This window comes from Bos grunniens, chromosome 26, assembly GCF_055505025.1.
Source record: "Bos grunniens cultivar Pamir isolate PY7600 chromosome 26, Bosgru_T2T1.0, whole genome shotgun sequence".
Classification (NCBI taxonomy): domain Eukaryota; kingdom Metazoa; phylum Chordata; class Mammalia; order Artiodactyla; family Bovidae; genus Bos; species Bos grunniens.
In genome coordinates this window covers 25,498,377-25,524,839 of record NC_141190.1, presented here as the reverse complement: position 1 = coordinate 25,524,839, position 26,463 = coordinate 25,498,377, and the positions used below count along the sequence as shown (strand labels likewise).

At 44.1% G+C, this 26,463-nt stretch overlaps 1 protein-coding gene across 1 annotated transcript in view; it reads right to left on the bottom strand.

Moving 5' to 3' along the window:
• Positions 1-26,463, bottom strand: part of SORCS3 (sortilin related VPS10 domain containing receptor 3) — a 633,389-nt gene that overhangs the window by 445,496 nt on the left and 161,430 nt on the right. The window lies entirely within an intron of this gene.

Sequence of the window (26,463 nt, the reverse complement as noted above, 5' to 3'; positions counted from 1 at the left end):
TCCTCTCATGTGAATTAGACACCTGCTGAACTCAGGGAATCAGAGAAAGATCCAGAGCTCAAGGCCCACAGATGAAAGTAATTTTTGTTTTCTTTGCTTTTGGAGAAAGAAATAGGAAACAGAGATGTGTAATGAAATGACAAGACAAATTGTTGAGAGACCCAGGTTTGTCAAATATGCTTTGTCAAGGGAGGGGACATATGTATACCTATGGCTGATTCATGTTGAGGTTTGACAGAAAACAACAAAATTCTATAAAGCAATTATCCTTCAATAAAAAAATAAATTAAAAAAAAATGTCCTTTGTGACCAACAGGCTACAATGCTAGGGGAATTTTAGACAGAGGAGAAATTCAAATAAATTGGAATTATTCATGAGTAAATAGCACCTCTCTCTTAATATAAGCCACACACATACAGACACACACAGAGTAGTAAAGCCACCTAAATAAAAGCTCCTGTGTACATAGGAGCTTTAAGGCTCATATAACCTTAAGGCACATATAACCTTAAATTAGCATCAGACACAATCTCCGGAAGAACATTTGCTCATACATCTCTTATAGTTTTTATCAATTTGGATTAATGTGACATCTCCATATGTCTCATCTGTTAGATTGTGACCTCTTTGAGGTCACAAGTCAGGTCTCATTCAATTTTGCATCCCCAATGCCTAGCATACCACCTGACACATGGCAGGTGCTATCCAAGGTCCGGCAAATGAATTATAAATGAATGACAATAAAAGGAGGGATGAGAAGATAAATGTATCTGAGAGGTACAGATAATGTGCTATAAGAGTTGAAAGGAGGAAGCAATTAAATCAGAAAATGTGGTCAGCAAAGTCTTCATGAGGGAAAGATTATATGATTTAATCTAATCTTAGATTAAAGATTATATGAACTCAAAGTATCAAGAATTTGGATATAGAGAAATGAAGTTCACTCCCTTGCTTGTCTGGCCTCTCTCTTTATTTCCCTGTCCCTCTCTTTCTTTCCTTCATGTTTTAATTGGACAGCAGTAGATAGAAGAAAGCAGGGTGGTAAGATGCCATTTTAACCCTGCTTGGTGGAAAAGACAGCATGAAGGTAGAGCTGAATGGGCCATTAGAGGCAAGAGCAGTCATGTGTTGAGTGCAATGTCAGGGGGGCACCAGCCACTTGGAGACACAGTCAAGCTGCACAAAGGTGGGAAAGACGGGACAAAGGATGATAGAATCATGCATGAGGGACAGAGGAAGTCCAACCTACCACCAACTACGGGTTGATAAAGTTTGATAAAAATGAAGAGGGTGTTTACATAGAGGGACTATACTATAACAAGACTTACTATGTATAAACACATAACATATATAATATTAATATATAATGTATATTAGATGACTAAAGTATAACAAGAGACTTACTGTGTATGTGTGTGTATATGTATACACACATATTATATATATACATACATATATATATACTTGTATGTGTGTATATATATATATATATATATATATATATATGTTGCTGTTGTTTAGTCACTAAGTCATGTCCAACTCTTTGTGACCCTGTGAACCGCAGCCTGCCAGGCTCCTCTGTCCATGGGATTCTCCAGGCAAAAATACTGAGACTCATATAATTAGTTGACCATAAGGAACATGGCTTGCCTCTGACAAAATCAATTGGTGCTGCCCTTGCTGACCATCCACCCCCCATCTCCTTGTCTCTAGGAATCTAATGACTTCTACTGCCCCCAGATGCTCAGACCAGCCCTCAGCCAACTACTTGGTCTTTGGATACACAGAGTGCCAGTAACTAATGTCTTTATTTGTCACATCCCCTCTCCCTTTCATTCTTCTATTCCTACCTATGCCAAACACAACATAAGATTCTTGGTGATAAAGTGATCAGAAGAGAAATGGCTCTTCCTTTCGTAAGATCACATATTTCATGAAGCCAGGACCCACTGGGTCCAGCCGTCTGCCTCCTGGATGGGGCTCTCCTGGCAGCGTGGAAAGAGCACTTACAACTAGAGGGCTGCACTCAACACCCAGTCTCACCATATGCTACTGGGCGAGCCTGAGCAACTTATTTACGTTTTCAGAATCTGTTCCAATTTCCTAAAATGGGGATAATGATTCTCCTTCCCCTGCCAACCTCACAGGGTTTTTGAATCAAATCAAATAAGGAAAGTTGACCTGCTTTAGAAGCTGTACTATGCAAATATGAGTTATTAGTATGATAATTATTCTTCAGGAGGCAAGGCTTCCAAGTTATCCTTATTTGATGGGGGAGAAGGAGGATTCAGACACTAGAGTTGCTAAGCTCCCTCTGAAAAATACCCACACGTTCTAGACCCCAGTTGTGATACAGGAGGCTACAAATCAGACGTGGTGTGTTCTCTGGGCTCCTCTACTCAGCTTCAGCTTCAGCTTCAGAAGGAAGGCAGGAAGCCCCGGGGGAGTCCTGTCCTCTGAAAGGATAATGCATAATCTGCAAATTCATAAATCACTGGGACGCTCTCGCCCGTGAGCACATTCAGTGAAGTGAGGACCTTTAATGCCTGTAAAATTTTACTCTGAAGGAAAATTACTTTAGTTCATTAAACCTTCCTGAAACCTTGGTGTCTTTAAATCCATCAGGTTCTATACATGCCCCCTGAAGTTCCCCTCATGTCTCACCACCACATTCCTGCCCCTACCTGATAGTTCTTTGTTTCCAGCCAATTAAAATAGGGACCATGGCCTTTAGTGAAAGTGATCGACAGTGGTAATGTAGTAGGATGCTAAAACCTACTCCTCAGGGACTGTACACAAGAGTATATTTTTCAGTCTCAGCAGTGTCTAAATCCTGGAGTCCTCATCCCAATTCATGGGGCACTCCCCCCAGGGAACAGAAATTGAGTATTTGTAGTCCACAGCTGATGCTGGGAAAGATTGAGGGCAGGAGGCAAAGAGGGTGACAGAGGATGAGATGGTTGGATGGCATCATTGACTCAATGGACATGTGTTTGAACAGTGCAGGTTTGATGCACGATACTGGATGCTTGGGGTTGGTGCACTGGGATGACTCAGATGGATGGTACGGGGAGGGAGGAGGGAGGAGGGTTCAGGATGGGGAACACGTGTATACCTGTGGCGGATTCATGTTGATATATGGCAAAACCAATACAATATTGTAAAGTTAAACAATTTTTTTAAAAAGGGAAAAAATGAAAAAAAAAGAAAAGAAAGAAAAAAAAATGAAAAAAAAAAAAGAAAGAACCTCAGCATGACCCCTGATCCCACCCTCATCGCACATACAGCAAACAAACACAAAATCTTCTGAAATGTATGATAGTCCACTGAATCATCCAATTTCTGATTCTCACAATTTTTTCATTCACCCACTAAGCAAATATGCATGGAATGTTTCCCACTGGCCAAGGGCTATGGGTTCAGCAGTGAGGAAAACAAACCAGCTTCTCTGCCCTCAGAGAGCTTACATTCTGGCAAGGAAGATAAACAAACAGGTAGGTAGGTAACACAGTAGTCAGATGATGGTGAGTGTTAAGGGGTGGGGGTGGGGAGGGGCAGGCGGATAAACAAAAGGAGAAGAGCAAGTCCTAACATGCAGGGTAGTTCAGGGCTATGCAGCTGCAGCAGAATAAAAGGAGCCCAGGAAAACTATGAAAAACTGACACTCGAGCAAAATCCTGAATGAGATGAGGGATGAAGCCATGTAAGAGACAACAAATGCAAAGATGCTGAGGCCTTTCATATTCAATCAACATCAAGAGGACCAATGAGGATGGAGCTGAGAGACAAGGGAGAGCAGAAGGAGATGAAGTCCGGGAGATCTGGGGAGGCTTAGATCTTGCTGGGACTTGTGAAGGACTGTGAAGATCCTGGCTCTTACTGAGTGAGACGAGGAGCTACTGGAGGATTATGTCAGAGGACTTCAGTGTTCACAGGGTGGCTCCGGTTGTGGTGTTAAGAAAGGCAGGGTGGGGGAAAATGCGAATTTGGATTGTGTTGTAACCATCCAGGTGAAAATGGCCCAAGCAAGCATGGACAGGAAAAGAAACATGGTGTGAACATACTTTGAAGGTAAAGCCAGGAAGATTTGGTGAAAATTTGGATATGGGGTGTGAATAAAAGAGAAGAGTCCAAAATGACCTTCAGATTTGGGACTAAGTAACTGGAAGCATAGAGGTGCCATTTTATGAGATGAAGACTACAGCAGAAGGAGGTTGGGAGGAAAGTTGAGATGTTTAGTTTTGGACATTAAGTTTGAGATGCCTAAGAGAATTCAAGTGGATGAGTCAAATAGCTGGATTAATGAGTCTGGAGTTCAGGGCAGAGAGTCCAGGCTAAAAATATCAATATGGGAGTTGTCAGTGATTCAGTTCAGTTCAGTTCAGTTGCTCAGTTGTGTCCAAACTCCTTGCGACCCCATGGACTGCAGCACGTCAGGCCTCCCTGTCCATCACCAACTCCCGGAGTTTACTCAAACTCATGTCCATCGAGTCAGTGATGCCATCCAACCATCTCATCCTCTGTTTTCCCCTTCTCCTCCCACCTTCAATCTTTCCCAGCATCAGGGTCTTTTCCAATGAGTCAGTTCTTCGCATTAGGTGGCCAAAGTATTGGAGTTTCAGCTTCAGCATCAGTCCCTCCAATGAATATTCAGTACTGATCTCCTTTAGGATGGACTGGTTGGATCTCCTTGCAGTCCAAGGGACTCTCAAGAGTCTTCTCCAACACCACAGTTCAAAAGCATCAATTCTTTGGCCCTCAGCTTTCTTTATAGTCCAACTCTCACATCCATATATGACTACTGGAAAAAACATAGCTTTGACTAGATGGACCTTTGCTGGCAAAGTAATCTCTGCTTTATAATATGTTGTCTAAGTTGGTCATAACTAGGTTGTCAGTGATTAGATGGTATTTAAAGACATGAGACTAGGTTAGATTGCCAGGACATGGAGTTTGAATAGAGAGATGAAGATTGAAAGTTGGGGCATTTCAGCATTTAGAGATTAGGGAAATGAAGAAGGGAAACCAGTATGTGCTTTAAACCTTTTGAAATTGGCACAGTGAGTATCTGTGTCCTGTATGAATATTCACCAAATGGAACTTACTACAGAAGAATCTCTCAATAAGTAGATGGAACAAGATGGCCTTCTGTTGAAGCCAGTAAGCCTTTCTCTCCAAAATGCCCCCATCTGCTCCATGGGCTCTTTTGTACAGTGGCTACTGTGGCAGAGATAGAACCTTTGCCTACATTTGCCATGTACTGGTGGCTCAGACAGTAAAGAATCTGCCTGCAATCTGGGAGGCCTGGGTTCCATATCAGGGTTGGGAAGATCCCCTGGAGAGGGGAACAGCTACCCACTCCAGTATTCTTGCCTGGAGAATTCCATGGACAGAGAAGTCTGGCAGGCTATAGTACATGGGGTCACAAAGAGTCGGACACAACTGAGCAACTTTCACTTCACTTTCCCCTCGCCAAAGCTGACACAGGCATCACTACTGCTGAGTCCCCAACCTGACAACCTCAGAAACCAACACTCAATATTGCACCTGGTGGCAAGTTGACTGCACCATCTCACTCCTATCACATAGAGGAAGCAATTTCTTCTCCTTGAACTTGCTTTTCTTTGCCTGCAGTGAATATACTAGAATCAAAATTTTTAAATTTCTGAGCACCTTACTCACTCTCATGGATTCCCACACAATTGCATCTAACAAAGGAACGCATTTCCCAGCAAATGAAGTGTGGTCATGGACATGTTGATGGAATCTGCTGGTCTTCCTGCAAATTTCATCAGCCAGAAGCAGCTGACCTGATACACTGATTGAATGGACTTTCAAAGATTCAACAGCAAGTCCTAGCTGGAAGCCAGCACTGTGTGAGGTTGTGGTGCTATCTTCTAGGATGTGAATGTAACTAGAAAATAAACCAAAATTCGGATACAAAGGTTTGAGAACCAAGGGACAAAAGTGGGAGTGTTCCTCTCATTGTTCCTCGACATAAACCATCACAGCATGTTTTATTCATGTCCCCACAACTTTTGGCTCTGTCAATTAATTAACAGAGAACACCTGTCCCATTGAACTGGAAGCTGAACTGAATACTCAGCAACTTTGAGCTTCACGTGCTACCAGTGAACCAACAGGAAAAGAGGAGGCTACTTACAAACGGGATGAAGATGCACACTTACAGTAGCTAAAGGCGTGAACTGTGCTGCTGTGTCCTCTCGGCCCAGCCCACTTTCCTGCCTAATTATAGAACATAACCAGGACCCTGAGAACTGTATTTCTAAGACCCTCCTGTCATGTGGCTTCTGATTCTGCCATGGGGCTAGGGGTACTTGCGCGGACATGCAGACAAAGGAGAAGCTACTCCCTGCACACTTCTGTAGGCAACAGGACACCAGCAGCAACACTGGGTCCCAGTGACATGTGAGGCAGGTTCCTGGGCCCTCCTTGTGCAGCTCAGCATACCCACAGGAATCTCAGTGGGAGAGACCCTTGGCCTTCTGTACTGCTCTTCTTCCTCCCGGGCAGGGGGGTTAATAGTTTCTGCAGAGTTGAGCAACTACATTTTCTCCTTCTTGCTCCTCCAGTCTTGCTGGTACACTTGCAATCAATTCCTGTATTTGATGACTTCTCTCTAGAAATACCTAGAGTCAGGGACCCTCACTGACACAGAATGGGCTTCGAGCTTAGAGGGAACTCAGGGGAGTGTGTGTTCTGGAAGCCATGCAAAGAATGGGTTTCAAGAAGGAAGGAGTGATCGGCCATGTGAAATGCTGCTGACACCTCATGTGCAAGGAAAATGAACCACTGGATTAGCTACTAGTTGACTTCAGGGGCCTTCAAAATAACTAGTTGACTTAAGTTCTCCCCCTTCTTACATCCTTACACCAGAATGACCTTTCTAAAGTAGAGGCTGAATTCCATTGCCTATACATTGTCAAACGATCTATAGTGGCTCCAGGCCGCCTTTCAGATCAAATTCCCCAGCACAGCATAAAAGGTCTTTCTCAACTTGGCCCCAATTGACATTGTAACCCCCCTGTAGAGCCACTTTCCCAAAACAACATCTAACTTCTAGCCACATCAGAATACCCATGTTTCTCCCTGTTCCATGCTCCCACACATTCACACAAGCTCTTTTCCGTCTTCTGAAAGCTCTTCTCTCACTCTTCACCTGAGGATCTTTTTCTTCAAGGCCTAGCTCAAATACCATCAACACTCTGATGTCTTACCTGTCCTGCAAGACAGAACAGATCTCTGCTCCCATCCATGCTCCTTTGCCTTGTTGCACATACTTCCAACTATGCTACTCACAGTGGGTTATAATTGTCTATTTGCATAGGTATCTCCACCATAAGGGTATGTGCTCCTTGAGGACAGACATCATTTTTCTCATCATTGTACTACAAGAGTATTATCACACTCTTCATTAGCATGCTGCCTATTAGCCAACAGAGATATGATGCATTCAGTGAATTCAAGTGTTGCCATAGGCATTCAAAGGAGGAGAAAATGAGTCTGGACTGGGGTGATCAAGATGTCCTCATAACGGATGAGAGGCATAAGTAAGGTCATAATAGATGAGTGGAAGTGGACATTCCCAGATGTCTTCTTTCTAGAGTATCTCATGTAGTTTTTCAAAGGTATCTTTTTCCTGGATAAATTAGTCTGCCAAGTCTCCCCAAAAGGAAGAATTCAAAGCGACTGTGAAAGAACTTCAAGAAGGTCCAGAGGATAAAACAAAAGGAACACAAAGCCAAGGAGGGAAGATTGTGAAAGCAACCTTCCTATATGGCTGCATGAAGTTGTTTGTTTTTTTTTTTTTAGACTTTTTTGATGTGGACCATTAAAAAATCTTTATTGAATTTGTTACAATATTTCTTCTGTTTTATGGTTTGGTTTTTTTGGTCATGAGTCATATGGGATCTTAACCCCCAAACCAGGAATTGAAGACTCACCCCCTGCATGGGAAGACAAAGTCTTAACCAGTGGACCACCAGGGATATCCCTGTGACTAAATTAAGTTTTAGTGCGATTTTACTCTCTAGGGATTTCTAAAGATGACAAAGATACATACCTATACCTGACTGGATGTAAATGAAAGAAAACAGTATGTCTACAGCCAGAAACATGACTGAGTAATTTAGACAAGAGAAGAACAAACACAGAAAAGGTAGCAGTGGCAATGCTAGTATATCCTGAGCACCTACAAAATGCCAAGCGCTGTGCTTGTGTTCTGTGTGCATTACACAGGTAATGAGCATAACCACAGTGAAGAGCAGATATCACCATCCACATAGTCCAGATGAAGAAACTGTCCAGGCCATGCTGCTGGGGAGAGGTAGGAGTCAGCACCCAAACACAGGTTTGTCTATTCCTATATGATCCAAGAAAGGGATACAAGATAGAGAAATTAATAGACATTAGGAGAAGGCAATGGCACCCCACTCCAGTACTCTCACCTGGGAAATCCCATGGACAGAGGAACCTGGTAGGTTACAGTCCATGGGGTCGAGAACAGTCGGACACGACTGAGTGACTTCACTTTCACTTTTCACTTTCATGCATTGGAGAAGGCAATGGCAACCCACTCCAGTGTTCTTGCTTGGAGAATCCCAGGGGAGCCTGGTGAGCTGCTGTCTATGAGGTCGCACAGAGTCGGACACGACTGACGTGACTTAGCATTAGTCATCCCTAATTAAAATGGGACCATTGTTAAGAAAGCACTTTGCAGCATGTGGCAGCTGAACAAGGCAAGTGGCAGATCAAGGAAGCAGAATGCAGCATTGTTGAAACTAGGAGCTTGTGAAAAATGGCTGTTGAGTAGTGGGAGGTTGTCCTGGTTTTGTGTAACGAGCCATTAAAAATGAATTAAAAATCCATTCACTTTCATTTCCTAAGAGACATTGAAAAGGAAGGAGACAGCCATCTCTTAGAAATGATTTAGGTAGCATGCAGCCCAGTAAGGGGGTGGGGCAAAATGACCCCAGAATTCTCTGCCAATGTCCGTATTTCATGATGAGAGATCACCAGAACTAGAGTTCATTAGCTCAAAGTGTACCATTAACTAGGACTCTGAGCTCATACCTTCCTACATGTCCATCACTCCTTCCATCCAACCACCACCAGCACCACTCTCATGAGGAAGCCAAGGGCAGCAACAGGTGTAAACAGACGAAAGATGAAACCATGGCTCCAAAGCCATTGGCGTGAATACAGAGGAAAATATAAGCAATCTGTTACCTTGGTAATAGACCAAAAGCTCTGACCCAGACAGTCTTAGTGTAGAGTTCAGGCTCTGCCATTTACTCTCTGTGTGACCTAAGGCAAGTAGCTTGCCCCATGGAGTCTCAGTGTCCTTATCTGGACAATGAAGCCAGTATCATTCCCTTCACTGGATTGATGTGAGGATTAGAATTATGTTCCAGGCACATGGTCAGGCCTCAGTACACATTAGGTTCATCTCTGAGCAAACCAGGTCATTTGCCCACCCGAGTAGGAAAATGGCATGCCCCAAAATGGAACATGTCACTTCTTTAGTGATGACAACTTGAAGCTCAGAAAATAAACAGCAATTTCACCAGGCCTCTCACTGATGTAGAGATGAAAGCCTGGAGCACTCCCTGGGTGCTGGTGCTTACTTTGAGTGGACATGCATTGAAAGCCTCAGCAATGGGAAGATCACAGGCCCATCAAGTCCATTTTGCCTACTGTGTGATCCTACCCACTTGTCACTTTCCATTTCAGAGTCTGTCTCTGCTTTTCCTGCCTACAGGAATGCACACTCCCCTTCCTCCCACCATTCCTGTCAAGGGGCATCATTCCCTCTTAGAGCTCAGGAACTGAAAGAGCTTTCAGCCAAACCATTGTAGCTGCTGAATCAAGGGGATTTTCAAGGGATAAGAAAGTCCCCAGATTGGAAGTAGCTAACAGACCAAGAGACCCAGAGTAGGGACTTGACTAGACTGTAAAATGCCTCAGGGCAACACAATGGTCTGTCCTATTTTTCACAATATCTTCAGCACTGGGACAGTACCTGACACATCCCAGATTCCCCATATAGAAGGGTGGAATGAATGACCTACCATCTAATCCCATATCTGATATTTCTCACAACCTATCTCCTACTCAACCTGACACATCACTACATAGTCTCTCATGGTCAATGTGCGCATGTGCAGTTGCTCAGTTGTGTCCAACACTTTGTGATCCCAGGAACTGTAGCCCTCCAGACTCCTCTGTCCATGGGATTATCCAGGCAAGAATACTGGAGTGGGTTGCCATTTTCCTCCTTCAGGGGATCTTCCCAACCCAGAGATCAAACTTGCACCTCCTGTGGCTTCTGCATTGGCAGGCAGATTCTTTACCACTTGGGAAGCCCTCTTATGGTCAGTGTACCATACTAAATGCTGTGGAGGATGTAGGGATGAAGGACACAATGTTCCTGACACTTTTAGTGCAACCGGAGATACACATTTATACAACCACCTTCAGTGAAAGTTGCAACCACTCTGACTTGCACCTGGTTTTAAGTCATTTCACCTTTTGTCTCATGGGAGTCTCACACTAAACCTGCAAGGTTGATATGTGATAGAAATGAGTGATTTCCTAACAGGGATGATGTAGAGGATTATCCTGTGTGAAAATTTTTACAAGAATACTATTTGGACTGGCTTAATTTAGTAGGTGAAGAAGGCAATGAGCTTTTCAGGCTAAGGATAAGCATGGGAAGATTCAATTGGGCTGAAATTTCCTGTCATGTTCCAGGCTTGGGGTGGGAATTTGCAGGGCAGGGGGTCTGCTGAGGTTAGGGCCTCAGGTGTGTGGAGAAGAAGATGGAGACCCAGGTTGGAGTCAGACAACAATTCTTTTAACTACTAGGTATGTAAGTTTCCAATTGGATGTAACACATTATTACAAACAAAGTAGCTTCAGTTCAGTTCAGTTCAGTTCAGTCGCTCAGTTGTGTCCGACTCTTTGCGACCCCGTGAATCGCAGCACGCCAGGCCTCCCTGTCCATCACCAACTCCCGGAGTTCACTCAGACTCACGTCCATCGAGTCAGTGATGCCATCCAGCCATCTCATCCTCTGTCGTCCCCTTCTCCTCCTGCCCCCAATCCCTCCCAGCATCAGAGTCTTTTCCAATGAGTCAACTCTTCGCATGAGGCGGCCAAAGTACTGAAGTTTCAGCTTTAGCATCATTCCTTCCAAAGAAATCCCAGGGCTGATCTCCTTCAGAATGGACTGGTTGGATCTCCTTGCAGTCCAAGGGACTCTCAAGAGTCACAACATAAATGTATTATCTTACAGCTTGGGAAATCAGAAGTCCAAAATGGGTTTCAATGACTAAAACCAAGGTGTTGGCAGGGCTGTATTCCTATATCCCTTCTGGAGGTTCTAAGGGAGAATCTGTTTTCTTGCCTTTTCCAGGTTCTGGAGGTTATATGTGTTCCTTGGCTCCTGGTCCCCGTCCATCTTCAAAGGCAGCTATGACTGGTTGAGTCTCACATTGCATCACTCTCACTCTGACTCTTCTTCCTCCTTCTCCCCATTGAAGGATCCTTCTGATTACATTAGACCCAACCAGATAACCCAGGATACTCACTTCATCTTTTACTCAACTGATTACAGCCGTATTTCCATCTACTGTCCTAACTCCCCTTTGCTATGTAATCCAAGGTCCCAGGGATTAAGATATGGATATCTTTGGGGAGGACACTATTCTGCCTAGTACATCAGGTTAAAGAGTTCCAACTCTTCTCAGGAAATAACACACAAATGTCTACTGTGCTTGAGCAGGTGAAAAAATCAGTTGGCACCTGCATTTTGGAAACCAAACAGTCAGGAATATGAAGGGTAAATCAGTGAAGATGAAAAACAGAAAGTCAGGTGAGAAGGATATCACAATATAAGAGATAAGAGAATTGAACTAAGACAATGGTGATAGAAAAGGAAAGAGGGAAAGTAGTGGGTGGGAGCCCTAGCAAAATTGTTGCTAAAAATTGCAAACAGAGCACAATAAAAAAGCATCGAGTCATAGATACCTCTGATGTTTTCAAGAAGTTAATGTGCTTCATTTTCATTCAAAGGCTTGGGCTTGAAATCCAGCTCCAGCACTTTCAGGAGGACCATCTAATATGTTCCCACGGCCTAACCCTCTCATGCCCCTGCTTGGTTGAATGGGTTTTCAGCTTAGTTCCCTGCACCTATGCATTCTCTCTTTGTTGGCAACAAGTTTATGACCAATTTGTTCCTTCTGCCTCACCTTTTTCTTGCTCATCTGCCTAGGGGACTGAAGGGCATGTTTGTTCATTACTATCTGCTCAATGCCCGAGCTTCTGAGAATCTTCTTCCCTCAATTAACATTTCCTGGCCTCACTCACACGGCTGGTTATCTCTTGAGCTTCTTTGGCAGACTGCTTGCCTGGATCTTACCCATGGGTTGTCAAGAGAATGGACCATAGCAGTCAAATACCAAGACCTAACACTATAGCATTTGTGAGGTGGGAAATGAGGAGGGGCTGTTGATTTTAATCCATTCAAGCTCCTGGACAAGCACTTGATCAAAACCCCAGCATTCTAAATCATATAGTAAAAGGATCATCCACTCAGGAAAGAGAATGCTCATAAATCCCAGACATTAGAGGTAAAAAATATTTAGGGTATAATCAGGGCCATGCCAGACCCAGAGAAGAATTGTTCTCTTCCAGTCTCCTGTAGTGGTCAACATTCCTCTAGCAGCCAAACCAATATTCCCACTAGAAAGTTATCTGGATTGCCTAAAATAACACCAGCCTGGACTTCGTCTCCATATAACACCTTGGAAAGGAGCAGAACCTCCAACGGCTGATGGTGGATGATTTAAGAGCCCTCTTGTGTGTAGCCTAGGACATAATAACAAAGAACACACAATTTATTTGTATTGATTCACCAGCACACATTTGATCATATCTCCTTGTCATTCCTTTGGCTAAGAATCCATGGCCACAGTCCTGAGAAATTTATCTTTCACAAAATATCTCTGTAAAAAAATAAGTTCCTCACATATCTTAGCTACAGCAGAAGAGTCAGGTCAGAGCTGGCTTGCCAAGGAAAAGCGAAAAAGGAGCCAGCAGCCTCCTTGTGTGCTGACCCTGTTCTAAACAATCTTCCTCCCACACACAAGGTGTGCTTGAAAATTAAAGCTTCAGTTCTGGGACAGGGACCATCAGATACACAAACAGATATCAGTGCCAGATCAGATTATTGCTCTAGAAGCACAAGGAGCACAGAGGAATGGGTTGGACCTTGAGACAAAGAGAAAGAATGCAAAATAAGGAGCAGAAACAAGTCTGGACCCCATGTGAGACTCAGGCAGCATGAAAGTGCCCAGATATTCAGCACTACTTTCGCATAAGCTTGAATGAAGGTTATTCATCCAAATAATCTTGTGGTGGTGGTTTAGTTGCTCATGTCCAGCTCTTTTGCAACCCCATGGACTGTGGCCCTCCAGGCTCCTCTGTCCATGGGATTGCCCAGGGCAAAATACTGGAGTGGGTTGCCATTTTCTTCTTGAGGGGATCTTCCTAGCCCAAGGATCAAACCCCAGTCTCCTGCATTGCAGGTGGATTCTTTACTGACTGAGCCACCAGGGAAGCCCCTGCTTTGGAAGATTATTCCTTCCAAATGATGTTTTGCTAAGCACCTACTATGTGCCTGGTTCTGCTCCACAAGCTGGAATAGGTTACACACAGTTGTTTGTTTGTTTGTTTGTTTGTTTGTTTGTTTTTCCTCCAGAGACTCTCAATCTAGTGGAAGGGGGTAAAAAGGCAAGTAAGCATTTTATTTAATGTGATTTCTAGTGTACTACTTATTGCACTAACTCAAAAAATTCTGTGACTCATAATTCCACGGTGCAGTGGCTCTTCTTACTCCAGAATACAACAAAAAATCCTGGGAAAAATAAAGAGAAATGGCATGCATTTTAACAAGATTGAGCAACCTGTGTGGACACAGGGATCTTTAAACTTGAAGTGGAATATGTTGAACGGATATCTAGAAGGAAGCCATTTGCTACAGATGGCTTTATCTCATTGTAGGATTTCTTCTTCAGCCTATTCAGCTGCCCTCAGCATTAATAACACTGACTGCTGCTGCTGCTGCTGCTAAGTCGCGTCAGTCATGTCCGACTCTGTGCGACCCCATAGACGGCAGCCCAACAGGCTCCTCTGTCCCTGCGTAGCCCCAAAAGAAACAGAAATCCTTTCTGCTGTCACCAACAACATGCATGTATCCTTCTCTCCCTGTCAGCATCCCCTTACCTACCCTCAAGTGTCAGCTCCAACCTCACCCCCAGCAGAGAGCCATCCCTCCTTACCCCAGTCCCCACTCATCTCTCCATCAATGGTCAACATATTTCCCAGGATCTCTCATCCTACATGTTTATCTTACAATTTGACCTCAACACTCCTATTGAGTGGTAGAGGGAGTTCATGTCCCTCCCTTGAAAGCAGACCTATCTTTGTTATTACCTTAACCAACAGAGTAGAGGGGAAGTGGTGCTAAGTGACCTCCAAGAGCAGGCATCGGCCGCCAGCTCTGAGCGGGGACATCTTCAGAGCCTGCAACCTCCCCTTTTGGGCCAGCCTCAGTTCTGGCTCCTTCCCGTGGAGGTTTCAGACAAGGTTTACCTAGTGCCCTGTCAAAACCCTTGACCCACAGAATCATGAACGTAGTCTGTTCATGAACATGTTTTCCTTTTGCACTACTAAATTTTGGGGTGGTTTTTCATGCAGAAAAAGTGCCTGGAACACATGCATAAACCACGTGCAGCATTTAAGGCTTCCAGTCATTATGCATGTGGAACTAGTTTTCTAATGACTTAAGTTATGTAGATCTAATTTCCATAAATAGAATGTAAACTCCTTGAGAGAACAGATTAAGACCCTATCAGCCAACTTCCAATGGGTACACTAAATACCACCTGCCCTAAAACATGTTCATCAAGAACCACTCAGACTTGCCCCCTCCTTTGGGAATGCCACATCTCAAAGAGGGCATGATCACCCATTCTGTTGTCCAGGCCAAAAGCCCAGGAATCCTGCTATATTTTTCTGCACCACATGCAAACCCACTCCATTACTCTGCCCCTACTCTTCGTATCTCACTCTTCCATGCATGGCTACCACTCCTTCCCCAGTTCAAATTCTCATCCTCTCTCATGAGCTCTGTCTTATCTGCCTCCTTACTGGTATCCCTGTCTCTAGTTGCACAAGTCCTTCTTCCACAAGGTGCCAGGCTGCCTTCCCAACAAGCAGGTCAGACCGTGTCATTTCTACAAATCCTCGGTGACTCCCTACTGCCTACAGGGTAGAATGTAAAGTGACCAGCATGGCACAAAGGCCTTCTCAACCTTGCCCAGCCTAGGTCTCTGTCCTCATTTTTTGTCACCAGCTCTTTACTTTGGTTTCTATTCTCTGCATTACTCTGAACCACAGAATGGAGAAAACTATTTCTGAAACTTTTTCAATTATCCCCCCAAAATAATACATAACCAGGGCATTCTGGCTTCATTTATTTCCATCTCTCTCTGTTTCTCTCTCTGTCTCTCTCTCAATCGTCTTTCACAACCCTATCTAGACTCTAGATCTGTGCTTTCCAATTAGCACTATAGGCATTAGCTACATAGCAATCACTTAAAGTTTAAAAATAACTATTACTAATTCCGTTCTCCAGTCACACTAGCCACATTTCAAGCACTCCACAGTCACACGTGGCCAGTGGCTACCATACTGCAAATAGTGGATTACAGAATATCTCCATCATTGCACAAAGCTCTAGAGATTCTCAGCTAAGAGTTGTTCTTCAACTATACTCTGTTCTCACTTGCCCCCCACTTTTTTTCTCATCCAAATTACTGATACAATAGATAGCCAGATTTTCTGTGGGCTTCCCCAGTGGCTCAGAGGTAAAGAAACCACTTGCCAGTGCAGGAGATGTGGGTTCGATCTTTGGGTCGGGAAGAGCCCCTGGAGAAATGAATGGCAACCCACTCCAGTATTCTTGCCTGGAAAATCCCAAGGCAGAGGAGCCTGGACAGCTACAGTTCATGGGGTTTCAAAAGAGTCAGACACGACTTGGCGACTAAGCAACAGTAAGATTCTCTATGCTGCCCCGAATCCATGCTCTCTCCTCATGGGAACAATATCACTTTGGGGAAGCAAGTCTCCCCATGATAAGACATGTGGTTCAGATGGTATGGACCATGCACTGACCCATCCTAAGTTTAAGGAGTAGGCTCTGTTTGGCTCTATTCCACTCCTATGGCACAGTGGTTGGCTTAGGGGAAAAAAAATATGTTACCTAACTAGAATGAAACAAAATTCAGCTTGAGTCTTGCTGGGACTTCTCTTTCAGGAAACATCCTAACAACCCCACTTCTTTTGATAACATTGAATAAAGAAATGAGTTCTAGAATAACTACAACCATTTTGCTGTCTTGAAGGGAGTTTCTGAAGTTGCTGAAGGAAGACAAAGTAAAATCAGCCAACAATGCACAACCCAGTAGAAATATTGCTGCTGCTGCTGCTAAGTCGCTTCAGTCGTGTCCGACTCTGTGCGACCCCATAGATGGCCGCCCACTAGGCTCCCCCGTCCCTGGGATTCTCCAGGCAAGAACACTGGAGTGGGTTGCCATTTCCTTCTCCAACGCATGAAACTGAAAAGTGAAAGTGAAGTTGCTCAGTCATGTCCAACTCTTCTCGACCCCAATGGACTGCAGCCTGCCAGGCTCCTCTGTCCATGGGATTTTCCAGGCAAGAGTACTGGAGTGGGGGTGCCATCGCCTTCTCTGAGTAGAAATACTAAGGGAACCTAATTCCATGATAATATCATTTGAGCTGCTGGATCAAGCCTGACCTGAAGCTGTTGACCTCTAGCCTTTTATGTTACATCAGTCAATAAATCTTCCTTTTGTTTCAGCCCACATATTTTATTAACTATTATACTTGAAACACTACTCTCATATTTTAAGCCTCAAATCAAAGTTATCTTTTGCATAAAGCCTACCATGACTCTTTCAGCAGACTCTGCTACTCATTCTTTTATATGTCCCTCAGTGCATCCTAATATTACATCAATGTTTCACTGAATTGTATTACTGATATTTTATTTTCTTTCTATATTATGAAACATGTGAGAGCAAGTTTTGAGCCTCTTAATCAGTATTATAAATAAATAAACTAAACTAACTAAACCCTAACATAACCCTACCTGATACATAATAGATGCTTAAAATGTCTGTTAACAAATAAATATAGGACAAATAGTAGTCAACTGACAAATTTCAATTAATAATAATAATAGAAATAGAAGTCAATATTCACATCCATTTTCACCTTTAATATTCAAAACCCTATGAAATGTGACTACCCCTATTGCCAATTTTTTTTCAGGGATGAACCAGAGTTTTTTTAAAAGTAGTCATTGAATTTGTTACAATGTAGTTTCTGTTTTATGTTTTTGTTTTTTGGCCATGAGACATGTGGTATTTTGGCTCCATGACCAAGGGTTGACTGCATACCCCTGGCATTGGAAGGTGATATCTTAACCACTGGACTGCCAGCATAGTCCTGAACCAGAGTCTTTAAAAGATTAAATAACTAAGTAAAGTCCCACAATACATAAATGGTAGTGCTGGTATATTCTTTCCTCTGAAAAATCTAGCCCTGTTCCCTCCCAATGTTTTATATTCCACCTCCTTCCTGATTAAGAGCATCAATTAACTCAGCAATATCAGTGCCACTAAAGTTCCCAAGGCGGCTGGGGTACATTCGAACCTTTGCTGAATCTCTGCAAGACTAAGTTCAAAGTAAACCCAATGAAATCCTCAAGAGAGGGCCACAAAGTCAACCTCAAGCCAACTCTTAATTCCAAGCTCAGTGCTTAAGGAAGACACAGGAACTGGCAAGTGGGCTTCCAGAGCTGTTTGAGCAAGCTCAGCTCTTCAGGAGTGAGAACTTGACACTCCTTCCACAGTTCTGGCCACCTCTCCACTCTCCTGAAACCTAAGCTCCACCCTAAACTTTGCTTCACACCCCATGCTCAGGTTCTTCCTCCAGGCCACCTACCCGGGCTCAGGCTCTGGTTTTTCTTCTAAAGTTGGAACGTTGACTCAAGAGAATAGGTTCCCTGTGAGTAGGAGGTGACCTGGGGAAAGGGAAGGGGTGTGCCTATTATCACTGTACAGGACTCTGAAGGGTCCAGGTGGACGGTGTGCAGCTCCACTTCAAGCAGAAATTAACCCAGAATCACAGCGGAGATGTCATTCAACCAGCTGGCAGGTGCCCAATACCTAAAACATGCCACAAGCTTCTCAGGTATTGTAGGCCTATGAGGCAGAGAGCGCACTAACACAGGTGAGCGAGTGGAAGGCTGGGGATGGGAAAATGTGCAGGAGAGGGTCAGAAAGAAAGAGAGAAGCAGGTGTACGTATGTGTGTGTGTGCACACCTGTGTACAGCACATAACATGTAAGACCTCTCTAAGTGTGGCTTAGAGACCATATGAATGGTCTCTAAGAGGACCATTAGAGACTTGGGGTCTTCTTGGGGACCATATGAATCAGACTTATCTGAGCAACTTACAAATATACAGATTCTGGATCCCACCCTTTCTACACCGAGTAACATCTCTGAGAGCTGGGACTGGTCATCTGCCTTTCACAGGCCATGTCTGTAGCCAAGGCAGCAGCGGACTGACTCTTGCAGAAATAACAAACCTCCTCTGGGCTTGGGGGCAATGGACACACGCTGCACCCAAAGGCAGGGAAACGGGTCCATGAAGGTGCATACAGAGATGCTCACCTGCAATCTGGGCAATGTGACATCTTGGTACCCAAGCTGAAGGCTTGACCGCTCTGCAACTCTGACAGCTGAGTGCCTCTAGGGCTGACCTGTGCCTGGGGGAGGCCTTTCCTCAGCAACTATCTGTGCTGCAGGCTGTTACAGGGCTCTGTTCCCACACAGACCTAACTGTCTTCAGGAGCCTCCAGAGGAGGCCAGAGGACACAACTGCCTCTGGGGAAACTGGATTTGTTTCTAGAACTATAGTAACTCAAGACAATCAAGAATTATTAATACATGAACAGCCCTTCCAGAAGATACTGGGGCTGGGAGATATGGGAAATACCAGAGTAGGGCCAAGGTGATGGGAGTCTTATAATGACTTTAATGTTTATTCCCAATGGGCCCAGAACAAGGAAGATGAATCCCCCTTTTAATGGCCTTTATGCAGTCAAGATCTCTGGTTCAGCCAGGAGCTTCCCTTCTCACATATATGAGCCTCACTCAAATTCTCCAGTAACCTCTAATTAATCCAGCCCTGAGCAGAGGAAATGTCACATCAGATAACCAGTATGGCAGGATGCAGCCATGGGACACCTACAAGCCACCACTGATGATACATCCTGTGCTGAAGAGTGGATGGCCCCACCAAAGGAGCTCACTCCCACCATGCAGCCAAGGCCTGCAGAGGCCCCCTGCATGCTGAGGAGGACAGAGTTCTCAGGATTAAGTCCTAGGCTCTCCCACAGCCAGTCTGGAGGAGGTAAGCCCGTCATCACGACACAGCTGTACCCTGGCTCCTGGACCAGGGACTGGCATGAAAGAGATACTCAACAAACAAGTTGGCTGAATGAAGGCAGGAGCAAAGTCACAGGTGGTTAATGAGCTCCTGGGATAGATATTATTTAACAGAGAAGAATTAACCAAGAAACTAAAGTATAGTAGAAAGTGAAAAGTGAAAGTGAAGTCACTCAGTCCTGTCCAACTCTTTGCAACCCCATGAACTGTAGCCTACCAGGCTCCTCTGTCCGTGGGACTTTCCAGGCAAGAGTACTGGAGTGAGCTGCCATTTCCTTCTCCAGGGGATCTTCCCAACCCAGGGATCAAACCCGGGTCTCCTGCACCTCACACAGACGCTTTACCCTCTGAGCCACCAGGGAAGCCCCAGTGTGTAGTGCTGCTGCTGCTAAGTCGCTTCAGTCGTGTCCGATTCTGTGCGACCCCATAGGCGGCAGCCCACTAGGCTCCCCTGTCCCTGGGATTCTCCAGGCAAGAACGCTGGAGTGGGTTGCCATTTCCTTCTCCAATGCAGGAAAGTGAAAAGTGAAAGTGAAGTCGCTCAGTCGTGTCCAACTCTTAGCGACCCCATGGACTACATACAGCCTACCAGGCTCCTCCGTCCATGGGATTTTCCAGGCGAGAGTACTGGAGTGGGGTGCCATTGCCTTCTCCGCCAATGTATAGTAGTCAAGCCCTAAATCACAGAAAGTAAACACCCTTGGGTTTGCTTACATCCTGGGTTACATCCAGCACCACCACTTCCTGCATATCCTTGAGCAAGTTATTTAATCCCCAGAGCCTCCCTTTCTGCCTCTGCACACAGGCACACAGCCTTCATAGGGCTGCCGTGAGGAATAAAGAAGAAAACTGTCAATCAGAACCTAGCATCTAACACATAGAAGGAAGTTAGGCAATATTAGCTGGCATTAGAAGTAGCTCCAGAAAGTCCCAGTTCTCTTAAGAGGTAGAGGAGAGAAGATATTCCACAGAAACCCTCCAAGTTCAGGACTGTTCTCCCCGTCATCCAGCTGAGGAAGCTCAGGCTCAGAGAAGCTAAGAAATCTCCCCAGGCTACACAGTGCAGAGTCAAGACTCAAGTCCAGGTGGGACCTCAAGGCTATTGATCTTTCCTCAGTGTGTTTTTTAAAAATCTCTGGTGGGTCTAGAAGATGACCTGAGGAGAACCAGGTCCTGCCTGGCCCCCTGGGCACAGTTGGGAATCCACTGAACTTACCAATTCCCTGCCTTCAATTAGCTGTCATTCCTATAATGTGAAAACAAGCTGTCAGGGAAAGAGCAAATAGAAGAACAAGGAAAATGACTAGTAAAGTGAGGAAGTTTGGTTGTTTGTCCTTATATTGGAAAGGATAACCATCTGCTGGTCCAAGACTGGAAGTCATGCTTATGGATACCAGGGAGAGACAGAGATGCCTGAAAGCACAGAACAGGTAGTTTAGAAGGGAAGAAAAGCAAGTGCCCAGCAGACCATCTTCAGCAGATTTTTAGAAGAGCAAATTAACTCACTTCTGAAAAGCTGGGGTACCACTTGAATTAGCGAAAATTAATTCTGAATTTACAAAGTATAAGAATATCCTCCTGAACCCAGAAGACAAAATTCAACACACACCAACCTGAGTGATAACAGTTGACGGTGGCAGTACTGTCTCTGACAGTACTCTGCAACTCTGACAGAGTTGTCTCTGTCTGGGTCGGCCTCAGCACTTGGAATGAGTTAACACACAAGAACCTTTTAGGATGAGTTAGTTATCATTCCCCCATCATACAGATTTGGAAATGGAAGCTGAGAGGTGGTTGAGTCGCTTACTTGAGGGTCACTCGGACAAGCAGTGCTGGAGCAGGGTCTGGGTACATGGGTTCCAGCACCCACCCTGCTCTCCCAGAAGATGGGCTAAAGGCCCTGGGAGTGGCCTTTGTAAGTAAGCTGAGAGAATGGGTGGGCCTAGAGCTACTCAGCACGCTAGGTGCCCTCTCATCGTCTCTGCAAACTCAGGATATGTGGGAGACACAGGCTCAATACTTGGGTCGATAAGATCCCTTGGAGGAGGAAATAGCAACCCAGTCCAGTATTCTTGCCTGGGAAATCCCATGGACAGAGGAGCCTAATGGGCTACAGTCCACAGGGTAGCAAAGAGTAGGACATGACTGAGCACACAAACTCTCCTGGGGATGCTGGCCCAGCCTGCTAGAGAGCGTTCTAGCCAAATGACAAAGCTATTTATGCAATTAACCAGCTAATTCCACTTCGGGTAATATAGTCTTATATTCCAAGGAACACATTCAGGAAGAAAAAGAAAAAAAGGTATTTGTATGGAAATGTTCACAACGCTGCTCTCCATCACAGGAAAAAGAAACAAAAACACACACAACAATTAACCTAAATACCCAATAGCACAGACGTATTCAAGCAATTAGTAGCATATTCTATGATGGATTCCACATTGCTATTACAAATTAAAAACTAAAGCTACATGGTCTATTTTAAAACAGGTGGAAAAGGTAGAAACATACTTAAAATTACAAATTAGACCAAAGAGTGCATTCAGGGTTATTAGAGCTATATGCAGATATGTATATCCACTGATAAGCCGGTGTTTGGTATCAATGAGATTACATTCTATAAAGGTATACACACACACACACACACACACACACACACATTTATATATATGGGCTTCCCAGGTGGCGCTAGTGGTAAAGAACTCACTTCCAATGCAGGAGATATGAGAGACACAGAGTTGATCTCAGGGTCAGGAAGATCCCCTGGAGAAGAAATGGCAACCCATTCCAGTATTCTTGCCTGGAGAATCCCAGGATAGAGGAGCCTGGTGGGCTACAGTCCATAAGGTCACACAGAGTCAGACATGACTAAAGCAACTTAGCATGCACACACATATATGTACTGAAAATTTGTTTCTGTTTTATGCATTGATTTGCCTGAGATCTAACATGTAACTGGGGAAATGCTAATACATTTCCTTTATACATGGCCAGAAGTGATAATCAGAATAACATCTTGATCATTAGGATCAAGATGACTGTACTTTGAATCTTAATTTGAAACCTTTATTTATTTATAGCTTAGTGTATTCAAGTATGTTATGTTCCAGGATACCCAATGACCAACTTCTAAATTATTGTTTGCTACTGTGGTTAGTTATTATTAATCCCTGAGGCTTAGCAGACGCACCAGCAATAACTGTGTACACGTATCCTTCGTCTGTTAATATTGTTTGTCTGTCCTGCCTCCTCCTTCAGACTGCAGGCTTTTGATAAATAAGGATTGTGTCTTCTCTCTTCTTCCAAGTGTATCCATAGAGAGCATCTTTGAAGTTCTCATTCACAGACTGGATTATCAGTTAGAATTCAATGATGAAGAGGAAGAGAAAAGGAAGAACCATAATTATCAGCTGTATTTAAAGCTATAATACTGTTAGAGACTTAAAAATAGGATCTCACTACAAATAAGCAACTTGCTGTGTTTTATTTTGGCATAGGACTTGAAACAAATAAAATGCTTTCCATATCCATTAATTAATAAGCAGCATCTAGTATTTCCTAGTGATGCAAAGATAAATTAGACCCAGTCCTGCCCTCCTCCAGAGTATTTCACAACTAGTGAGTTAGATACATGAACACAAAATAGTAATCAAAAGAGGATGTCTTTAATAGAGGTTATTTAGCCAGTACTCTTGCCTGGAAAATCCCATGGGCGGAGGAGCCTGGTAGGCTGCAGTCCATGGGGTCGCTAAGAGTCGGACACGACTTTTCACTTTCACTTTTCACTTTCATGCATTGGAGAAGGAAATGGCAACCCACTCCAGTGTTCTTGTTGGAGAATCCCAGGGACGGGGAGCCTGGTGGGCTGCCGTCTGTGGGGTCGCACAGAGTCAGACACGACTGAAGCAACTTAGCAGCAGCAGCAGCATGAGGAGCTGTCAGTGAACAGAGAAGGGCGATCAGGTCAGGCATCCAGGAGGAGGAGGAGTGATATCTGGGTTGAGTTCCAGAGGATGATTAAGGAGAGGGAGATGTGGAAGGGAGGAGGGTGGTGGAAGAATAGGATGAGCGCAGAATTCCAGGCAAAGTGAAGAATGCCTGCCAAGGCAGAGGCATGACGATTAAGAACAAATCGATCTCAAACACAGGGTCTGAGTCTAGGGCAGCTGAGGTTGCGTCACTACAAAAGCCTGGCTTTTGAGAAGGGTCTTGCTTGATTATTTGGGGTAGTATGTGTCCTAGGAATGGGAAAGGAGAGCAGAAAGATGGAAAGGAAGGAATACAGCAAGTGACACACCTCACTGCAGCTAGGCAGAAAGAGAACTTTCTGAACCCCATCTCCAATCTAAAGGAAACTAGATTCCACTTCCCCAACATGCTGGGACACTCAAAACCCCGCCACTCCCACTGCAGTGAAGAACTAGCAACTCAGAAGCCATTCAGATACGAGATGTTCTAGTGGAGTGTTACATGATTAAGATGGGAGAGAACATATACAAATTTCTACCTGGTAAGTTGCAAAGTTACTCTGGAACACAGTGAAAAATAATCTTAAGTTTTCTTAAATTAATTCTAGAAACCAAAAAAATAAAAAAATTGACTCCCCCAAATATACTTTATCAGTGAGAGAATTTTCCTGTACAAAGAAATAACTTAAGATTTCTAAAATGTTTGTGACAATGATAGAAGAAAATTATCTTCTCAGCAAACCCATCAAAATGCTGTTGTCCTGATTACTCATTTTGTTTCAGAGATGAATTATTTATCTTTAATGAAATTTCTTCCTACCCAGAGCATCATCAGTGGAATATTCTCATTTGGGGCCATCAGTTCGACTCATGGAAAGAGCCAAAGATTATAGAAAGGACTGACACAGTCAACCCTGAAGAGAAGAAAGCTTCCCTACCCCCAGGATATGTAGTGTGCTCACACCCAATTCACCCTGGAAACGTGTTGATGAGGCCACAGAAATGGGACACCTCAGGTTTGACCATTCAGTAAATATTAATGAACCCTCTTCTATGTTCCAGCCCCTGAGTTAGGTGTGTATTATATATATATATATATATATATATGAATATACGTATAAATATATGTAGGCTTCCCCAAGGGGCTCAGCAGTAAAGAAACTGCATGCAATGCAGGAGATATAGGTTAGATCCCTGGGTCAGGAAGATCCCCTGGAGGAGGGCTTGGCAACCCACTCCAATGTTCTTGCCTAGAAAATCCAATTAACAGAGGAGCCTAGCAGACTACAGTCCATAGAGTCCAAAGAGTCAGACACGACTGAAGCAACTGAGCACACATATATAAATACATGTGAAAGTGAAAGTGGCTCAGTCATGTACAACTCTTTGTGAACCCATGGAATTGGGGAATATACAGTCCATGGAATTCTCCAGGCCAGAATACTAGAGTGGGTATCCTTTCCCTTCTCCAGGGGATCTTCCCAATCCAGGGTTCAAACCCAGGTCTCCCACATTGCAGGCAAATTCTTTACCAGATGAGCCACCAGGGAAGCCCAAGAATACTGGAGTGAGTAGACTATCCCTTCTCCAGTATATCTTCCTGACCTAGGAATCAAACTGGGATCTCCCACATTGCAAGCAGATTCTTTACCAACTGAGCTACCAAGGGAGCATAAATATGTCTACATAAATATATACAATTAATATATATAAAAAATACACTGCTTTTGTCAAAGAAATGAATGTGTAATTACAAATTATAATGATGTTCTCTGAATTATAAAATAAACATTTATCTTTATATCTTTCACATTGTGAGGTCAGAAATGTTCTTTCTAAACAGTGAATGAATCATGAGAAGTAGCTAGCCATCTGAAGAAGGAAAGAAGGGAAATCACTGAACTCACACGGAACACTGGTGGTGAAGACTCAGGCTCAAAACACTCAATGCCTTGGGATAAGAATCAAAAAGGAAGTCATCAAGGCTGGAGCATGGCAGTTAAGTGTGAGCTGGAGTTAAGAAGGTGGTGAGGCAGGCAGAGGCCGTGTAGGACACGGAAAAAGAAAACTATCCTAAGGATGATTTTGGAGCTAAAGACCAAGGATCGGTGTCTTGGAGTTAGAGGTGAATATAATCATGGTTCTGTAGGAAAGAAAGAGATGGGCTCTTCCTTCTGTTGCCAGATAGACAGATAGAGACATAAAATTCAGGTATCCACCACCCACCTATAACACCCTATCAAAAGGAAATGGAAGTCAAACTGGCCCATACATCCCCCAAATACCACTCTGTTCATCCTCTGGGAGGCTCTACAAGCTCCCCTTTCCCAGGCGACTCCCAGGTAGCTCCGCAGTGCTCCCTGCTACCACCTCACCCAACCCCTGCCCACAAGCCACCTACGGGCCTGAGCTGAAGCTAGACCATCAAAGAGAGAAAGCTGTTTCCCACCAGAACAGCCTTGGCTGGGGGCTGGGCCTCTCAGGTCCCCTTCTTTCCCATCCTCACGGTACTAGTACTACTACATCACTCACTAGACTATTTCAACATTGAGTGCTGTTATTATTTAAGAAAACAAACCTTTTAATTTTGGAATTGCAAACTGAGAGTAGAGATAGAATGTAGAAAGGAAATAATGTTTGAGTCAGAGAGGTTTTGTTTATCTGCTATTTTAACTGAAAGAATATAACAAAATCTAGGTCAGAGTTTTTTCTACTATTGTGACTGAATCGACCAAAGAATTGCTAGAGCCAACAAAACCCTGGAATAACTAGGAATGGGCCTAATGAGTCAAGAACTGAGCACCGGGCTATCTGCACCAGCTTCCTTCCTTTCACATGGAAATGCCATCTTTGGAAGCAGGAGAGCTCT